The sequence below is a fragment of the Bos grunniens genome, chromosome 14 (genome assembly GCF_055505025.1).
Source record: "Bos grunniens cultivar Pamir isolate PY7600 chromosome 14, Bosgru_T2T1.0, whole genome shotgun sequence".
NCBI lineage: Eukaryota > Metazoa > Chordata > Mammalia > Artiodactyla > Bovidae > Bos > Bos grunniens.
In genome coordinates, this window is record NC_141178.1 from 16,610,307 (window position 1) to 16,628,955 (window position 18,649).

At 39.4% G+C, this 18,649-nt stretch overlaps 1 protein-coding gene across 4 annotated transcripts in view; it reads right to left on the minus strand.

Annotated features, from left to right (window-relative positions):
- The window catches only part of STK3 (serine/threonine kinase 3), a 309,842-nt gene that overhangs the window by 63,334 nt on the left and 227,859 nt on the right, over window positions 1–18,649 (minus strand). The window lies entirely within an intron of this gene.

An 18,649-nucleotide genomic window follows, 5' to 3' on the forward strand; every position in this document is an offset into this window, starting at 1 on the left:
TCACTCAGTCGGCTCCAGATATCCCCCATAAGCTATTAAAACGGGCGTATGGACCAAATCAGTCTTTAGATACTCTGTTACAACTGGCTCAGACAGTCTATTATGGTAGGGAATATAAGGAAAAGAAAGAAAGGCAAAAAAAGACAAAGGAAAAGGCGGAAGCTATGGCTATGAAAAACGTTCTTAAACAGCCTGAGAAAAATGCCCAGAGGGGCCCAGGTGAAAAGGGATGGGCTTGCTATTACTGTGGAAAGGAGGGACATCTCAAGTGGGATTGCCCTCAGGCATCTAAGCCGCCCCCAGCTCCATGTCTGGTCTGCAAAAGACCACACTGGAAGAGAGACTTCCCCCAGAGGCGTAGGTCTCCGGGGTCCGACTCTCAAGACAATCAGGACTGAAGGTGCCCGGGGGTCCCCACACAAGCTCCCGTCCTAATTACAGCTGAGGAACCCCGGTATTAATAATTGTGGAGGGCCAATCCGTCGATTTCCTTTTAGATACTGGGGCAACTTATTCTGTGCTTACTGAAGCCCCTGGCCCACTTTCTTCACGATCCACTTCCGTAATGGACTGTCTGGACGAGCCAAAAGGTATTATTTCATTTATTCTTTATCTTGCAACTGGGATTCTGTGTTGTTTTCACACGAGTTTCTGATCATGCCAGAATCTCCCTCACCCCTTTTGGGAAGGGATATACTGAGCAAGGTCCATGCCTCTGTTTTCATGAATATGGAGCCCTCCCTTCCTCTCCCTTTAGTTGAACAAAATGTAAATGCTAGAGTATGGGCTGATGGAAAATCTGTGGGTCGAGCACAAGATGCTATTCCTATAGTTAAGCTCAAAGACCCGCACGTATTCCCACATAAGAAGCAGTATCCACTGAAACCTGAGGTTAAGGAAGGGTTAAAACCCATCATCGAAAATTTAAAGGAGCAGGGACTATTAATTCCCTGTAACAGTCCTAGCAACACTCCTATTTTGGGTATAAAGAAATCGAATAGTAAATGGAGACTAGTTCAAGATTTACGAATAATAAATGAGGCTGTAGTTCCTTTACACCCTGTGGTGCCTAATCCTTATACGCTATTGTCTGAAATTCCTGAACGAGCCAAATATTTCTCAGTAATTGATTTAAAGGATGCCTTCTATTCAGTGCCTTTGGCGGAAGAAAGTCAATTTCTATTTGCCTTTGAAGACCCTACGCAGCCAGCTTCTCAGTTAACCTGGACAGTTTTGCCCCAGGGATTTCGTGACAGTCCTCACTTATTCGGACAAAGTTTTGTCACGGGATCCAGAAAACTTTAATAGCTCTGAAGTGGTGGTGTTACAATATGTGGATGATATTTTGCTCTGTGCTGAGACAGAGGAAGCTTGTTCGCGAGCCTCAGAAGATTTCTTAAACTTTCTGGCAGGCTGTGGTTACAAGGCATCAAGAGAAAAGGCTCAGCTTTGTCAACAATCGGTTAGATATCTGGGCCTAATCATATCAGAAGGAACTAGGGGCACAGGCCCTGAGAGAATTAAACCTATACTAAATCACCCCCTACCTATGACTTTAAGACAACTGAGAGGATTTTTGGGAATCACAGTTTACTGTCGCATTTGGATTCCGGGTTATGGGGAACTTGCCCGGCCTTTATATAAACTTATAGCTTAAACTGAGCAGGCCCAAACCGACAAACTGGTTTGGTCTCCAGAATCTCAAAAGGCTTTTAAGATTCTTCAGACTGCTCTCCTGCAAGATTCAGCTCCGAGCTTGCCCACAGGGTCAGAATTTGTTTGTCACTGAAAGAAAAGGTGTGGCATTGGGAGTTTTGACACAATCCCGAGGGCCTCACCAGCAACTATCTAAGCAGAGAATTAGATGTAGTTTCACGTGGGTGGCCCCACTGCCTAAGAGTAATTGGGGCAGCAGCTTTATTAGCACCTGAAGCTTTAAAAATAATTAATGGGTGAAACCTTACTTACTGACTTCTCATGATGTGAGTGGAATCTTAAATTCTAAGGTTAATATTTGGATGACAGACAGTAGGCTTCTTAAATATCAGTCGTTGTTAGAAGGACCAGTAACTAAGCTTAAAGCTTGTGGAAATCTAAATCCTGCCACTTTCCTTCCTGAGAAGGAAAATGACACACCTGATCACGACTGTTCTCAGTTCCTAACTTTAAACTATGCAGCTTGGGAGGATCTAAAGGATACCCCATTAGACAATCCTGACATGGAAATATTTACAGATGGCAGTTCTTTTGTTCGGGATGGAAAGCGTAAAGCAGGTTACGCCGTGGTGACTGCTGAACAGGTTTTGGAAGCAAAATCTCTCCCCCAGGGAACCAGTGCTCAGTTAGCGGAGCTTGTGGCTCTGACCCAAGCTCTAGAGTTAAGCAAAGGGCAGCGGATGGGCCTGATAATCCATGTGAGTCTACTTCTGCTGACTCGAAAAGTCCTGAATCTGCTGTTTGATCCTCAAGACAATGCCTTCCTGTCCTGGGCTCACTCCTGCGCTGCATTCCACAATCGGTCGAACTGCTGGGTCTGCGGAGCACTCCCCTCTTCATCAGTGGAAGGCTTCTAGAGGTGGACATCTCCATTTCAAGGAAAAGACTTTCTCCAAGTCCGTGAATACCTTCGACAACAATCACATGCAATGCCTCTTCATCTGATGACATCTACCAACCCTAAAATGGACTGGTGCAACACTTTGCACTTTAACTATGTACATAATATGACTTTTAATTTCGATTTTAACTTGTTTTAATATGCAGATGACACCACCCTTATGGCAGAAAGTGTAGAGGAACTAAAAAGCCTCTTGATGAAAGTGAAAGTGGAGAGTGAAAAAGTTGGCTTATAGCTCAACATTCAGAAAATGAAGATCATGGCATCTGGTCCCATCACTTCATGGGAAATAGATGGGGAAACAGTGGAAACAGTGTCAGACTTTATTTTTCTGGGCTCCAAAATCACTACAGATGGTGACTGCAGCCATGAAATTAAAAGATGCTTACTCCTTGGAAGAAAAGTTATGACCAACCTAGATAGCATATTCAAAAGCAGAGACATTACTTTGCCAACAAGGGTTCGTCTAGTCAAGGCTATGGTTTTTCCTGTGGTCATGTATGGATGTGAGAGTTGGACTGTGAAGAAGGCTGAGTGCCGAAGAATTGATGCTTTTGAACTGTGGTGTTGGAGAAGACTCTTGAGAGTCCCTTGGACTGCAAGGAGATCCAACCAGTCCATTCTGAAGGAGATCAGCCCTGGGATTGCTTTGGAAGGAATGATGCTGAAGCTGAAACTCCAGTACTTTGGCCACCTCATGCGAAGAGTTGACTCATTGGAAAAGATTCTGATGCTGGGAGGGATTGGGGGCAGGAGGAGAAGGGGACGACAGAGGATCAGATGGCTGGATGGCATCACTGACTTGATAGACATGAGTCTGAGTGAACTCCGGGAGTTGGTGATGGACAGGGAGCATGAATCACATGCTGCGATTCATGGGGTCGCAAAGAGTCGGACACGACTGAGTGACTGATCTGATCTGATCTGAATGACTATGTTGCCTGCATCTGTAATTGCATAACTGGATTTATTTCTAGCCGCTTGAAAGCTTTTAAGTTACAAATGGTTGCTCAAATTCCTGCTACTGCTGCAGCTTCCTCCAACTACTATTTGGGGCCCCTGGATCAGATATACTCAATATGAGGATTAGGAGAATATGTTGCCTCACCAATTTAGGGACAACGCCCCTTGTCAGCTCGGAAGCAGTTATGGAACGAGAACGACGCCCCTTTTCCCTAGGCAACATAATTCTCCTAAAAGAAAAGGGGGAAATGAGTCATTTCCTAGGCAGGTTGATAAGGAGGCTAGGGGTCCCCAAGGAGAGAGGGGTCTGGAATTCTCAAGGAGGAAGAAAGGACAAACCTTTTTTTCCTTCTCTACATTCCTTAGGATTATATAACAATAATGTGTCCTGCCTGAGGACAGTCTCCGGATTAAACCTTCTGGCTAATTCTGTTATTATGGGAGGTCTTTACAACCTCTAGACATTCTTTGGATTCATTGGAGAGTATATAACTTTATTGCTAACACTAGCAAGCGGGTACTCTTTCTGCCCCCTTCTGATGCCTATGTCAGAAGCTTTCTCTATCTCCTTTAATAAAACTTTATTACACAAAAGCTCTGAGCGATCAAGCCTCATCTCTGGCCCCGGATTGAATTCTTCTCCTCCGGGGGCTAAGAATCCCGGTGTCTTCGTGTGATTCAACAACAACCTTTTAGCAGCAGCAGGCCAAGATGAGTAGAGCCAAATTTCCCAACAACATACAGATATAGGTATGTTATAAAATACCTAAGTAAAGAATTACAACATGTGGCTTGACACTAAAATGGATTATCTGAAATCAGAACTGTCCAGGAAAACTCAGGCTGTGTGGTCACTGTAAACAGACTACAAAGAGATCAGGGTGGTTCTATTACAAGGCAGGTTTAAAAGAGACCAGGTAAGAAAGCTGTCATGATGTGAGTTGGACTATAAAGAAAGCTGAGCGCTGAAGAATTGATGCTTTTGAACTGTGGTGTTGGAGAAGACTCTTGAGAGTCCCTTGGACTGCAAGGAGATCCAACCAGGCCATTCTAAAGGAAAACAGTCCTGAATGTTCATCGGAAGGACTGATGCTGAAGCTAAAACTGCAATACTTTGGCCACCTGATGTGAAGAACTGACTTACTGGAAAAGACCCTGATGCTGGGAAAGACTGAAGGCAGGAGAATGGGACACAGAGGTTGGATGGCATCACTGACTCAATACCATGAGTTTTAGCAAGCTCCGGGAGTTGGTGATGGACAGGGAAGCCCGGTGTGCTGCAGTCCATGAGGTCACAAAGAGTTGGACACGACTGTGTGACTGACCTGAACAGAACATATTAACAAATTTCCTTTTCAGTTTTTAATATGTCATTTATTTAGCAAAAGTTTAAGTACCCTCTCTGTGCCTTTTCATCTTCCTTTAGAAACTAATTCAGTAAGAGGATCCACTTGGAACCCTCGCAAGGAACAGGGGGTCCTTTGGCCTGGTAAAGTTTTTCTAAATTATCTGCAAAACTGATTAAGCAACTGAAAGGGAAAAAAAAAAAAATAGCACACATAACTAACTGTCTTCTGACACAGACAAAAATAGGACTTGCACATTTATGGTGTGCCTCTGGATTAGGCATTAAGTTGAATTTGACTGCTTAAATAATACATAAGAAAACGGTACCTAGTTTCCCTGGTAATCATTTCTTCATTATAGAAATTTATCACATACTAGAATGAAGAGTTGAGATCATTCTTTAATTTTGCCAGTTTCTTCTTCTTCTTTTTTTTTTTTTTTTTAACATTTGTGTATAACTGGACACCAAAAATGACAGGATTCATTTCAAAGCCTGGTGTTTTTCTTTTTTTTAACCCTATCTTCTGAATTTATTCTAGGTTCCCATTTAATTGGGCTGCCCTAGTGGCTCAGATGTTAAAGAATCCATCTGCAATGCAGGAGACCTCGGTTCGATCCCTTGGTCAGGAATATTCCCTGGAGAAGGGCATCGCTACCCACTCCAATATTCTTGCCTACAGAATTCCACAGACAGAGGAGCCTGGCGGAATACAGTCCATGGGTTCGCAAAGAATGGGACACAACTGAGCAACTCATACACACCATTTAATAAAATACCTTGATATTGAGCTCTATAAAAATTCAAAGTACAGGTCTTGAAAGTAGGGGACTAGAAATACTAAATGCCAATGAAAACAAAAATAAATGAATAAAATCTACGGAGACAACTGCATATTCATGTGTGGCATGTGAATCATTTCAACTATAGTATCTAATAATTTAACATGTACATATATCAACAGCTTTTAAAACATAACCATACAGGAACCTAATTTAAAAATACAACGTAGCTACTGCATATATTGTACACTTGTGATTATTTTATTAGAGATGCAAAAAATTCAATAAAATTTCTCTTTATTCTAAAAATAAAAGTATGTACACAGTCATGCTTAAGGATTTTAGAACATTTTCCCTTAAAGGAAAGCTATCCTAAATACAAGAGGCCAAATACGTACTTAAGTAGATCAGTATGAAATGGAGTCAAGAGTATGAACTGATACATTTCTTGAACGCCTTCTCTTACATTGTTACCTTGCTCTGCAGTTAGAAGCTGCTTTTATTTGATACTTATTTCAAATATTAATACAAAACAGGTTTCCCCTAAATTACAAAATAAAGACTTGAGAGGGATGTTCATGTAACTTAGAGAACGTGCATTAAATTATTAGCAACAGGTAAACTGATATAGATGCTACTGTTTTTAATGTTTTAGTTATGAAACAGAAAAGGGGATGAAAAACTCCATAAGTATATTTTAAAATAATCTTTAGCTGTTTATTTTTTTAATAAAAATTTATTTATTTTAATTGGAGGCTAATTATTTTACAGTATTGTATTGGTTTTGCCATGCATCAACATGAATCCGCCACGGGTATACTCGTGTTCCCCATCCTGAGGCCCACTTCCACCTCCCTCCCCATTCCGTCCCTCTGGGTCACCCCAGTGCACCAGCCCCAAGCATCCTGTATCATGCATCAAACCTGGACTGGTGATTTGTTTCACATATGATATTATACATGTTTCAATGCCATTCTCCCAAATCATCCCACCCTCACCCTCTCCCACAGAGTCCAAAAGACTGTTATATACATCTGTGTCTCTTTGGGTGTCTTGCATACAGGGTTATCGTTACCATCATTCTAAAGTCCATATATATGCATTAGTATATTGTATTGGTGTTTTTCTTTCTGGCTTACTTCACTCTGTATAATAGGCTCCAGTTTCATCCACCTCATTAGAACTGATTCAAATGTATTCTTTTTAATGGTTGAGTAATACTCCATTGTGTATATGTACCATAGCTTTCTTATCCATTCATCTGCTGATGGACATCTAGGTTGCTTCCATGTCCTGGCTATTGTAAACAGTGCTGTGATGAACATTGGGGTCCACATGTCCCTTTCAATTCTGGTTTCCTCAGTGTGTATGCCCAGCAGTGGGATTGCTGGGTCATATGGCAGTTCTATTTCCAGTTTTTTAAGGAATCTCCACACTGTTCTCCATAGTGGCTGTACTAGTTTGCATTCCCACCAACAGTGTAAAAGGGTTCCCTTTTCTTCACACCCTGTCCAGCATTTATTGCTTGTAGACTTTTGGATAGCAGCTATTCTGACTGGTGTGAAATGGTACCTCACTGTGGTTTTGATTTGCATTTCTCTGATAATGAGTGATGTTGAGCATCTTTTCATGTGTTTGTTAGCCATCTGTATGTCTTCTTTGGAGAAATGTCTATTTAGTTCTTTGGCCCATTTTTTGATTGGGTTGTTTATTTTTCTGGAGTTGAGCTGCAGGAGTTGCTTGTATATTTTTGAGATGAATTCTTTGTCAGTTGCTTCATCTGCTATTATTTTCTCCCATTCTGAAGGCTGCCTTTTTACCTTGCTTATATTTTCATTTGTTGTGCAGAAGCTTTTAATTTTAATTAGGGCCCATTTGTTTATTTTTGCTTTTATTTCCAGTATTCTGGGAGGTGGGTCATAGAGGATCCTGCTGTGATTTATGTTGGAGAGTGTTTTGCCTATGTTCTCCTCTAGGAGTTTTATAGTTTCTGATCTTACGTTTAGATCTTTAATCCACTTTGAGTTTATTTTTGTGTATGGTGTTAAAAAGTGTTCTAGTTTCATTCTTTTACAAGTGGTTGACCAGTTTTCCCAGCATCACTTATTAAAGAGATTGTCTTTTCTCCATTGTATATTCTTGCCTCCGTTGTCAAAGATAAGGTGTCCATAGGTGTGTGGATTTATCTCTGGGCTTTCTATTTTGTTCCACTGATCTATATTTCTGTCTTTGTGCCAGTACCATACTGTCTTGATGACTGTGGCTTTGCAGTAGAGCCTGAAGTCAGGCAGGTTGATTCCTCCAGTTCCATTCTTCTTTTTCAAGATTGCTTTGGCTATTCGAGGTTTTTTGTATTTCCATACAAATTGTGAAATTATTTGTTCTAGCTCTGTGAAAAATACCGTTGGTAGCTTGATAGGGATTGCATTGAATCTATAGACTGCTTTGGGTAGTATACTCATTTTCACTATATTGATTCTTCTGATCCATGAGCATGGTATATTTCTCCATCTATTAGTGTCCTCTTTCATTTCTTTCACCAGTGTTTTATAGTTTTCTATATATAGGTCTTTTGTTTCTTTAGGTAGATATATTCCTAAGTATTTTATTCTTTCCGTTGCAATGGTGAATGGAATTGTTTCCTTAATTTCTCTTTATGTTTTCTCATTGTTAGTGTATAGGAATGCAAGGGATTTCTGTGTGTTGATTTTATATCCTGCAACTTTACTATATTCATTGATTAGCTCTACTAATTTTCTGGTGGAATCTTTAGGGTTTTCTATGTAGAGGATCATGTCATCTGCAAACAGTGAGAGTTTTACTTCTTCTTTTCCAATTTAGATTCCTTTTATTTCTTTTTCTGCTCTGATTGCTATGGCCATATACCACATCAACAAATTGAAAAATAAAAGCCATATGATTATCTCAATAGATGCACAGAAAGCCTTTGACAAAATTCAACATCTATTTATGATAAAAACCCTCCAGAAAGCAGGAATAGAAGGAACATACCTCAACATGAAAAAAACTATATATGACAAACCCACAGCAAACATTATCCTCAATGGTGAAAAATTGAAAGCATTTCCCCTAAAGTCAGGAACAAGACAAGGGTGCCCACTCTCACCACTACTATTCAACATAGTTTTGGAAGTCTTTAGCTGTTTAGATGCATGTGATTTTTTTTTAACCTTTCAGAATAATAACCATAAACGGAGGTGATGGTGTTTGGTTTGATTTTTTCTAAGCTCCTTTGCATGAATTCTGTTTATTTTTACAGTTAAACATATTCCATCACCTGGAGCCATGGATATCAGAGATGTCCTATTACTAGAAAAGGGGTCTGAACTGGAGGAGCAGTTGCCCATTTCTGAAAAATGGTTTTTCACGGTTCAGTGAAAAAAGGAGGAAAGATTCTCACCCCAAGAAAACCACACATATGGTCCACATGGAAACTGCAACATCAGCAGAGGCACTCTACAGCAGCTAGAACCGGACTGTGCCAGAATAGGACCGGCCATCTTCAGATGACCAGGTTCAGATGATGAGTTCAGCCTCTTCTGGCCTTCCTCTAGCCTGCTCCTCACCCCTTCCCTCTCACTGCCCATCTCCCCAAGAGTGAGACCCAGCAGAGGAGAAAGCATACCAACTATCTTAAACCACTGTGGTGGCCTGTCCTGAGACACAGGGTAGGGAATGATCAGGTGAGATTTAAATCACATTTGAGCGTAAGATTTTAAACTAGTCAGACTTTTACTAACCAAAAATAACCAGAAGCTTGTAGCATTTGTTGAAAGGCAAGTTAGGGGGCAGGAAAAGGAGATTAGAGAGTGTATCCATTGTTCAAAGTAGGTTTGGAGAAAAAGCCATTTCAGGTTTATACCCAAAGAATTGTACCTGTGAATCTGCCTTCAATGCAGGAGACCCAGGTTCGATCCCTGGGTTGGGACGATCCCCTGGAGAAGGGAATAGCAACCCACTCCAGTATTCTTGCCTGGAGAATTCCATGGACAGAGGAGCCTGGCAGGCTACAGTCCATGAGGTCGCAAAGAACTAGACACAACTAAGTGATTAACACACAAAAAGTGTTTACATTTTAAAACGTACCAGCATGAATCATGATACCAGGATGAATCCTCAAAGAGCTAAGAACACAAAATCTGGTAGCTGAAACTATGAAGTTCAAGTTTAGACTGATACAGCCCCCAATTAGAAGAAAAAAAAAAAAAGGTAAAATGTCAGCCCTGGTAAATTCTCAAGTGACAGCTGTTATCTGCCTGCTTAAGTAAGCTTGACTCAGCTTATATCCAAGGCTAGATAAAGCCAATCTCCACTGCTCACTGCTCCTTCTCTGCTGACCTAGAATTCCCTAAAAATCCACTTTTGGTAACTCTCTCTCCTTACTTCAAGGCTCTCTCTGGGTGATCTCATGTACTCTAGGCCAAATATTCCCAGAATCATAGCTTCATCCTGTATTTTCAACTATCTAGTGTACCGTATGGCCTCCAGACATTACAAACTTTATCCATCTGCAACAGAATCAGCTCACCCTTCAAACCCAATCTCCAAAACCCCTTCTTCCTTTCTTCTCTACTCTGTATCTCAAACGATGGCAACATCATCAATCTAATTCTCTAGATCAGAAAACCTTTTCTTCATTCTAATCCCCTATATATGATTGGTTATCATATCCAGATGATTCTTAAATCAAGGATATTTATTAAAGTGAATCTCATCACTAATTTCACTGTCTTTGTCTTAATCATTTGACAATTTCAACAGGCTTTAATACAGCTGTCCTAGGGTTCCAGTCTATCCAATTCCTATCTGCTTCACCCTGACACTAAAAAACCAATTTGATGAGGGTTACTCTCCTGATAGGAACTCTGCACTAGGTATCCACTGCCCACAGAATTAAGGCTGAATACCTGCTTGGCAGTTAAGACCTTCAAAACCTAGGTCACTCCCAAATCATTCTCAATATTACTCTGTTTTGCAGGCATTGTCTCCTTTAGGACCTGTTCTCTCATTCAGCTAAAGTGCAGAAAAGCCTTTTTCTGTGTTTCCGGCTAAGCCAACCTGCTTTGTACCTGCACCTTTGCCTGCACCATGTGTGAAATCTACTTTATTCCAATGGTCATCATCAGTTTTGCCTCTATCTACAGTTTGGGTTCAGTGCCATCATTTTTCTGGAAGACTATACCTGTAATTCTAAAGTAAAGGAAAAACGGAAAGGCAGAATTTGTTTGCAGCCATTAGCTGTAATTCACTGATTTCTGTGAATCAAAGGGGAACTTAACCATCTGGTTTCTATTGGGCCTTATATGCCAAGTGACACTCAGTGTTAACAGTCAGGGTAAGAATAATTGAATATTTAAAATCAAAGTCAGGCAATTTTCAGGAGTTTCGTACCATCACTGAAGTTCTAAGGAGTTAAAGTCAGTAAACTTCTTTTCATCAAAGATTATAATCATGAAAATGACTGTTTCAGAACTTTCTCCCATAGCAATAATAATCCATAACTAACTACTCATTTCATTTGACTAGTTAGTAAAAGTGTGTGGCTGATTATCAGCTTTTTGCACATCTAAATATTTTTAGCCGTGACTATTATATAGCTTAATTCGCATTCTCTATTAAGGGAGAGAAAAAAACTAAATTGAAGGATTAACTGAGATTTTTATAAGACACTAATAAGAAACAGCTTAAATTATAAGAGTATACTGCATATCAAATTTAATATGCACCATTACTCAATTCATGAAGGGAAAAAAAGCTCCTTATGTATCTTAAAAATAAATCAATATAATTAAGTATCTCTATATCAGAATTCTTTTATCTGTTATGTGTTATCTTTTATCTTTTATATGTTAGTAGTCTGATATCCTCTTTTGCTTATCTCTGTAAAATCTGTCTATATTTCTGGAAAGATGTTTCTATTATTGATGGAAAAAATTATAAAATAAAACTAGTTTGGTTCTGAATCAAGACAACTAGGTTTTGATTTTTAAAAAGCTGTAATTTACTGGAATGTCTTCTAATCCAAAGGATCCAGCCTAATGAAAGCTTTCTACATTTAACAAATGAGAGGTAGAATGGAAAAAGTTTCCAACCTAAAATTACAACAAGAGAGAAAGGTGCATTAGTTTAACCAGGGCAACACATCTAATGGGCCCAAAATGAACTATGTACCTGTAACTGTGAAAGATACAGATGAGGAAGTGCGATGGAATCAGTTAGGGAAGGCTCTGACACTAAGCCTGAGTTAAGTATGCATGCACACACACAGCTTCAGACCTGAAGACATTTCATTTAGGATGGTGAAACTAAAAAAAGAACTCTTCTATTGTCAACACAACCTGATAACTAGTGAGGTTCAGTCAATCCTAACAACTTGTTTGAAATCTCATGGCTCATTTAAGAAGTAAATACTGTGAGACCTGGGTCTTAAATTAGAAGGCAGTAAGTTTTATTGTCCACTCTATAATCCTAAATTCCACTGTTGGTTCTTAACATGTTTTTTTCACATAACCACCCAGCAGTTTGCACTGCTTATTGACTAAACATTCAAAATGAGGTCATAAACAAAAAGTGCACTGAGTCAAAATAACTTCCTGAGACATCAACATTAGCCACAGCATGCTTAAGAGTATTAGCATCTTTGTTTTAAAATGTAAAGTAGCCAATTTTTCAACACACTCTTCTAGATAAATGACACTTTTAAAAGAATAAATTACCATGAGCAAAGTTTATGCTTTTTAGAACTCTTTAGGAAACCATTTTTCTTATTGCCACGTGCTTTAAATATCGTAATAAATTCCAACACGGTGACAAGAACCCACACACTGCACCTGTGCTTTCTATCTTAATTAATCCAAGAAGTACAGGCCTGCTCACTTTAATTTGTAAAGGAAATGATGATATAGTGAGTTTTAACTTAAGGCATTAATTACCTAAGCAAGCAGAATTAGCTTAATGTTTCAGTAGATCTTGCCTAGACACAAGCACCAAAAACAAATCCTCTGAAATTTTGGAAGCCTTTAACGGCCTATTTAGGAATAGAAAGCAAAATGCTCATTCTACCTTAGGTGTCCAAATGGATTAAGTTATATTGAGGGAAAAAACAGTGTAAGGGTTTAGAGATGCTCAAGTTTTTGTGGTCTTTACCACAGAATTAATTAAATTCAGTTTAGTTGCCTGGTGACTATCAATATTTTTTTCCCTACTTGTATATGAATGCTTATCTTTGAAGAAGGCCTCCACTCTTTCAAAACAAAGGTTACGACTGTCTTAATGCTGCAGTAGACTGATGGCCAAAATCTTATAAAAAAGTCTGCATGGACCTAGACAATCACATGTTGCAACTGTGCACACAGCACACCATCTGTTGGATACAACTGCCAGCACAGATTTCGTGAGTTGGCGAAGGACTGCAACCGTCAAGAATTCTGCAAGTGTTTCAAAGTGCAGGGTTCTCATTAATTTTAATTTCCTGTTGGCTCTCTAAGGAAAGAGTGAGCAGCGAAAGCACCGTGTGCCACAAACGCTCCAGTTCAGGCCGCACGTACACCTGTGATCATAAACGCTTCTCCAGGGCTGGCCACTCAAAAGCTTGAGATTCTGTGTTTATTTCTTCTTTACCCGAGAAGAAATAAATCTGAAGGATCTACAGTTATCTTCTCATACTGGGGTAATACTCTTGCAGACATCTGGAAATACTTGACAGTAATCATTTAATTAATGCAAAACTAATCGATGACAATATGCTTAAAGACTTCCCTCGGCGGAAGAGCTTTCTGTGGTGCACATGATCAGGGTCTGAGGAGAACAGGCAGTTCTTTGACTCAGGAGCGCACCACGAGGGAAGCTGTGAGCCAGGATCTCTTTAAAGAGTGAAGGCGCTCTCGGGTATTTAAGTAGCAAAAGCAGATGGTAGCATACTGCTACACTGCTGAAAACTGGCAGATGCTGCTGGCTGAAAGTTTTTACCTCCAGGCTCCCTAAAGGCCTGGGTGGCTGAGGGCTTTCCAAAGACCTGGCATCACTACAGGCGTTTGCGTGGGCTCCTGGACCCCACCACTGTCTCCACTTCATCACCCCACACTGCTGCTGGCTGCTCTGGTGGGTTGAAAAGATCCCAAGACAGGAAGATGCCTAAAATGCCCCTGTGGCTGCAGAAGCAGGGCTGGTACTCCCTCCAGGTTTACCACTTTCTGCAGTTGGCAGCACTGAGGTTTCTTGGGTTTTGTGGGTTTTTTTTTTTTCCCCTATCACCGTAATGATTTGCCAATCCAGAGTCAGAGGAAGAACTGTAAAAAACTCAGCAAAGCTCAGGGCACATTTATACTTGAAGGAGAGGACTTTATCTGCCTTCTGCCACCATTATGGAGACTGTTTCTCCAGTGCTGCCATGGCAGATTTTTGTGTCCCTCAGCTCAAAAGAGCAACACAAACTGAATATTAAAGAAAATTTTAAAAAGTTACCTTACAATTAACAGTACCTTCAGTCTGAGTCAAAAGCAAAACAAAAAATAAATAAATAACTGATTTATCTAATTCCTCTTATACTAGCAATTACTGTCAATCCAATTAATTCCTTTTTTAAAATTTGGAACTAATATGGTGGATTAACAGATGGCTTTTCAAGTTTTTGTTCTTATTCCAAAATCTTTACATTACCCAAAGAATATCTATTTAAGTATGAATGATAGTGTAATTTTTGCAAAACATGATCTTCATACATGCTCTCCAATTAACACTAAACAATCTGGATGCTAAATCTGTTTGGAAATAATTCTAACAAAAACTGAAACATTAGACGAGTGCTGTAGTAAACAGATTTGCCTTTAACATTTGTGTTAGAAATTTTCATAGCCACACCCTAAACAGAACTTTTTTTAGTAGAGTCAAAATAATTGGTTCAGTTAGCCTCAATACATTTTATCTTATCTTTATGCTACCTTCAAGACGGTGAAATCACAAATTATTTTTCTTATCATCTCCTTACATCCAGGAACGTAACAGGAAACACCCAATTGACAGAAAATCTAAAAGACAAATGCTAAAAAAATACATAAATTAAGCTGCATGCAGACTTCAAGATAAAGAATGCCTCCTACTCCGCACATCTGTCTGGCAGGTGTCTTTCTGAGTTAAGTTTTGCCCTTTTGGAATCTGCTCTGAATACTACAAAAGACAGAGAAGTATTTGCTTTCATTTTTCTTTTTTGAAAACTCTTTTTCTTAAGGCACAAGGAAAAGCCCTCCATGTCCTGTAAATGCAGTCAAAATGACTTTCGATAGTTCAAGCAACTTGTATTTCATAGACACAGGAATCATACAAAATCTACTTCTTTTGGAAGGTCCTTGAGATACATCATAAAGAGGGAAGATAAGCACAGAAACCTGCGCACACTTTATACTTACATGAGTCACATTTTTAACATTCTATATCTAATATATGATGGAATAAATAAGACCAGATTTCCCTTATCAACACCAGCTGGGGTCTTAAATGGAAATTGGTCTTTGCTTTTAGTCCATTTTCTTGTTTTGTAAGCAAAGTATTTTATCACCTTCTTTACACTTTGTCCCACCTTTGCTTCCTCTTGTCCTACTCTCTTTTAGCCTCTTACACTCTCTTCCTTAACACACTCACTGCTTCTCTTAGAAATTCTTTATTCATCTTCTGGCAATGATTCCTTTCTTCATCTCTTATTTATTCCCATTTGCATTCCCTCAGTAGCTACTGCAAACATTTTTCACTTTCCTCCAAGTGATGAGAGGGTTGAGCAGTTCACAGGTGTGGTAAACGCTGGAGAAGGAAGAATTCCTGCTCTAGTCATTCCATCCCCCTCCCCTCTCCCTTTTTACAGCTACATGCTCTGTGTAAGTCAGAAAAGAAATAATCCTGCAAAAATTAAATCCAGTCATATGATCTCATGGAGAATCTTCCCAGCTGTGAATTTATTTTCCTTCTCTCTCTCTCTTTTTTTTTAAGTTTCACTTTCTATTATTTAGCTCCTCATCTTAACCAATATAGTCTCTTTAGCAAGTCAACTATTTCTGCTGATTAACCTTTCTAGTGTCTCCTACATCTCTCCCTGTTTTTGCTGCTTCTTTTCCATTTTATTACTATTTTATTTAAAGTCTATTTCACACACTTGATTTTCCCCTACCTCTAGTCTTTTTCTATCAATCAATTCTGCATGCTACCATCAAGATCAGTATTCTTAAAACACTTTTCATCGTGTCATTCTCCAACCTAAAAACCTTCAGTTGGTTTTCCACTTTCTAGGAAATAAAATTTCAGACTTTGCAATCTTACATTTAAGGCTTCCACCATCTGACCCAAACCTAGCTTTCCATTTTATCTCCTGTATTATTCCAAATGCACTTGAAGGTCTCCACTTCATTGTCACCCAATATATCTTGTCATTTCCTACCTTTAAGCTTTTTATTACATATATTATCCTTTGTACTGCCTGCCTTCCCTTCTCCAACCTTTACTGAGTCCTCCTCTTAATAAAACCACATATCTGAATTATTGCTTTGGATTACAATTTAACACTTTACTAACTTACATGTTGTCTTAACAAATGTATACACACACACACACACACACACACACACACACACACATATTTAAACCCATAGTGCCTAGCACAATCCAAACCAGAAAACAGGACATTTGTTAAGCTAAAGCTTTCTAACAAAGTTTGGACTTTCCAGATAGAAGGACTGCAGAATCTATGATGGGTGGAAAATGTAATCAGAAGTTGGCCACTGGAAAAACTGATGCTCTGACTCAAAACTAGAATGAGCTTAAAAGGGACAGTAGAAAGCTGTATGTCAAAAGCTGTGTGTGAATATTCTAACAGCGGGGTATGAGATGGCCCTTGCCCAAACCACTAATGGCCTCTGATTGCCTAAATTCATCACTCTAAATTCTGCTGAATTTCTCATTATGACAACTTTCAGTACATTATTCACCAAAATGACTGCAATAATTCTCATTCACTCCACAGGACCCTCTGCAATGCGACTTTGCTATTCTCCTCCTCACAAGGTAAAATCCATTTCCACATCCTTTGAATCTGGACTGGCCTTGTGACACACGGCGACTAAGTATAACCACTTGTAAGTGTAGAGTCCAGTGGCACTAAGTATATTTACACTATTGCACTACCAGCATGACACTCCATCCCCAGGACTTTTCTCATCTTCTAAAACCGAAGTTCTGCACTCAAAAAACAATAACTCCCTACTTCCCCTTTCCCCTGTCCCTGGCAACCAACATTTTATTCTGTTTCTATGAATTAGATAGACTAGATACCGCATTTAAGTGGAATCACACAGAATCCTTTTGTGTGACTGGCTATCTCACTTAGCTTATGATCTTCACAGTTCATTGATCCATGTTATGGTTTGTGTCAAAATTTTCTTCCTTTTCAGGCTGAATCCTATTTCACTGTATGTATATATCACATTTTGTTTATCTGTTCACCTGTCAATGGACACTCAGGTTGCTTCCCTCTTTTGGCAACTGTGAATAACACTGCTATGAACGTGGATATACAGGTATATATTCAGGTCTTTGCTTTTATTCATTTCTTTCGGGTATATACCCAGAAATGGAATTGCTGGATCACATGGTAATTTATGTTCAATTTTTTTGAGGAATGCCGTACTGTTATCCATAGCTGTACCAATCTACATTACCATGTGTAGTGCACAAGGAAGGGTTCCCTCAGAATTCTCCTTATCCTCACCAACACTTATTTTCTGTGTGTGTGTGTGTGTGTGTGTATGTTTATATAATGGGTGTGAAATAGTATCTCATGGTTTGGACCTATGTTTCCTTAATGATTAAGGAAATCATCATTTGATGATAACAAACAAATCTTTTCATTTGTTTGCTGGCCATTTGTATATCTTCTTTGGAGAAATATTTATTGGAGTACTTTGACCATTTGTAAACTGGGTTGCTTAGTTTTTTGTTGTTGAGTTATAGTCATTTAGTTGTACGCTGCTGCCCACCAGGCTCCTCTGTTCCTGGGATTCTCCAGGCAAGAACACTGGAGTGGGTTGCCATTTCCTTCTCCAATGCAGGAAAGTGAAAAGTGAAAGTGAAGTCGCTCAGTCGTATCCAATTCTTCGCGACCCCATGGACTGTAGTAGCCTACCAGGCTCCTCCGTCCATGGGATTTTCCAGGCAAGAGTACTGGAGTGGGGTGCCATTGCCTTCTCCCATTTAGTTGTATCCTGGGTGCTTACCCCAGGATATATGTAAGATATAAGACTTCCATGTATCTTACATGTAAGATACATGACTTACATGCTTTTTCCCATTCTGTGGGCTGATGTTTGTCTGCTGACAGTGTACTGTCTGCTGACAGTGCACAGAAGTTTCAGTTCAGTTTATCTATTTTTTGTTGTTGTTGCCTCTGCTTTTGGTGTCATATCTCAGAAACCACTGACAAATCCAAAGTCATACAGCTTTCCCCCTGCTTTTCCTACGAGTTTTACAGATACAGTTCTTACACTTATTTAGATCCTTGACTCATTTTGAGTTAACTATTGTATATTGTGTAAGGTAAAGGCCCAAATTCATTCTTTTGCTGTGGCTACTCAGTTTTTCCAGCATTATTTCTTGACAAGGCTACCCTTTCCTCATTGAATGGTCTTAGTACCCTTGTTGAAAAATCATTTGACTGTATATGTGATGGTTTATTTCTGGGCTTTCTATTCATTCCATCTGTCTATATGTCTGTCTGCTTTGATTACTGTAGCTCTGTAGCAGATTTGACATGAGGATGAGAATTCCAACTTTGTTTCTCTTTTTCAAGGTTATTTAGACTATTCAAGTCCCTTGAATTTCCATATGAATTTTACATGGATTTTCTACTGCTGTAAAAAAAAAACAACATTAGGATTTTAATAG